The sequence below is a fragment of the Rhagoletis pomonella genome, unplaced genomic scaffold (assembly GCF_013731165.1).
Source record: "Rhagoletis pomonella isolate Grant_MI unplaced genomic scaffold, Rhpom_1.0 Rhpom_scaffold_00010, whole genome shotgun sequence".
In the NCBI taxonomy this organism is placed as follows: domain Eukaryota; kingdom Metazoa; phylum Arthropoda; class Insecta; order Diptera; family Tephritidae; genus Rhagoletis; species Rhagoletis pomonella.
The window spans coordinates 27,494,805-27,497,430 of NW_023458564.1; the positions used below are offsets into that span (position 1 = coordinate 27,494,805).

The 2,626-nt window shown below is 39.8% G+C and overlaps 1 long non-coding RNA gene across 1 annotated transcript in view; it reads left to right on the forward strand.

Annotated features, from left to right (window-relative positions):
* The window catches only part of LOC118746436, an 11,597-nt gene extending 8,972 nt beyond the window's left edge, over window positions 1–2,625 (forward strand). Inside the window, exons 2-3 of the long non-coding RNA XR_004993838.1 lie at window positions 2,396–2,500; window positions 2,594–2,625. This is a non-coding gene — a long non-coding RNA (uncharacterized LOC118746436). The remainder of the gene's footprint in view (window positions 1–2,395; window positions 2,501–2,593) is intronic.
* Window position 2,626: the final 1 nt, after the last annotated feature.

Sequence of the window (2,626 nt, forward strand, 5' to 3'; positions counted from 1 at the left end):
AAGTTGCACCAGTGTGACGTCATGCAAACAACGATTCTGTCAAATTCGTTAAGAGAGGAATAGCGGTCCGAGATCGGCGCAACCTTTGTATTCTCTCAATCGTGATATGTACGCACTTAGTCAATGAAATTTCATGTGCGGCCCCCGGTTGGACTCGCGGCTGGCGAAAGTTTATATTTTTATTTATTTTTTTTTTTTTAATGACTAGTCGCCTTTTATATCCGTTCGGGTATGAAGGGGAATAATTAGTCTCTTCATAGGAACAGTTCCTTCCATATAGAGAGATCAAAAGTGGTGTTAGTCGCAAGTTCCTTTGCGATTGCTCCCGGAGTCATTCCGGATTAGTCGCATTTTTTGCAGGGATCTTTTGTTTAAACGAAATACTTGCTGCTATAGCAACATATGGAAATGTTTCTTCAACTTCCGTTACTGACATTTCTGTAGACTGTTTTTCTTGTGCCTCGCTGGCTTGTTGCTTGCTGTGCGTACAGGCTAATTGATTTATTGGTGTGTGTTGTAGGTACGTTGTACATTTTGCGCCTTTGCGCTGCTCTTATGGTTATGTACAATATGTACAAATGTATGTATCTATTAAAGGGTTGCAAGAATCAACTCAAGAATTCATCCCATAACTCGGGTCTAGCGAAACGATCGTTAAGCAGTGGTTGGTGGTGGGAGTGTGAGTTTCGTTTGTTTATGTGATGTATTAACAAGTTGGCCTGCTAGTGAAAAACAAGAACTTACATATTTTCTTAGTATCTACATTCAAGTAGTTTCCACTCAACAGCGGGGCTAGACTCGAGTAAATTCATGAGTTGATTCTTACAACCCTTTAGTATCTATGTACATATGTATGTCTGGTAACGCACTTTCTTGACCAATTATTTTTTTCTTTATTGCTGATGTGGTGGGCATCTTAATGTTTGCATTGGTTTTTGTATTTACTAGCTATATTTAACATAATTGTTCAAACTGCATGTACGGTTTTTAGGGGACATTGCTATTCTTTTCTAGGACAGAGCTTCCTAAAGTGGGTTCTGTAGAAAAGTCACCGGGGTTCCACGAAATTAGTTTTGGTATGAATAAGCACGGCGGTCGATTTCAGTTGCACACAGAAAGAAAACTTCTATAAACAGCTTGACCTAGGCACAATTATCTATTTTCAAGTGTACATATATATGTATGTATGTCCTCGAGGTTGGTATGATTGCGGTCCTGAGTGCCGTACCAACATAAGAGCGTTGAGCTTGCTGTCAAGCTTTTTTTTCTAACCGGTATGTGTCGTTGGCCGCTGTAGCCAAAGGGTTGTATACAACTTTCTACAAGGAACGCGATGAATTGCCAAATGAAATGTGAAATGTCATTGCTGGGCACTTGGTTAATCGCCTGAAATCATTGTCACATTATTTTTCGGATGGTAGTCGTAATATCGGTGTGGTACAAAATCCATTTACGAATCTTTAGAGTACTTCGACATTGAAACAGTGAGTTCCAAATTGAGTACATTCAGAGCTGGAGCGTCGGTATCCATTCAAACGACATGGCCAAGCCGATGGAGCCGCTGTATTTTAATTCGCTGCACTAAGTCCATGTCATAAAACTCACACAGCCCATTGTTCCGTCGCCTGCGGTACTCGACGTCGCTAACGCGTAAAGGCCCGAAAATTTTCCACAAAATCATTCTCTCGAATATTCCAAAGCTGCCTCGTCGGATGTTGTCATTGTTCATGCTTCTGCGCCATATACCAGCACAATTAAACAAATGAATGCTCCAAACTTTACTCCGTATACAAAACAGAACGCGGGGAAATAAGGCAACCCTGTGCTGGGTACTTGGCCACTTCATCACATTTATTCTTGTGTGATTTGTGGTTTCCTATGATCTTCTTCGAGTTTTGGAATCTCATTGGACTATTCCTAGGCTCTTGGCTTTCTCTCGCTAGAAAGTATATAAATCGTTTAAGTTTATCAGACGTTTGGTAGCTCGCTGGGTGGTAATTGGTATTAACCATATGCACTCTGACCGAATGGCCGCTTTGTCTTAAGGACGATGAGTGGCTGCGGCGCATTTTGTGCTATTTTCTGGGCTTACCAGGCCCAGGGATCATCCGGCGCCTGCAAAAACACACAGACACACATTGCCTGAAGGATCTAAAATCATAAATATATATTTTGAAGGGCTAAACCATGGGACTCCCTCAACACTGTTTAATTATTTTTATTTAAATCGGCCGAAGATCTCGAAGCCAGAGTTGCGTTTTATACATTTATGTTATTAATTTTTGTTATATAAATTTTATAAATAAAAAAATTGTCTTTCGATTTATATCATTTTTAGCAACAAGTATTTAGTATAACATTAATCATATTTATGTTGCGTCGATTCTTCTTTTAGACGCTGCTTTCATTGCCCAAGAATTCAGCGCAAACATCACCGCTTTTTACAGTCATCTAACAGCGTAAACAGGGAAACAAACACCTGCAATAAAACCAACTACTCGTAAGTACACTCAACAACAGTAAAAACAACAATATGTATGTAATATTGCAATAACAACACTTGAAACGTCAACAATGTCCAATGTCCACATAGCATTAACACCAGCTAACCACCCAGTCAAGAGAT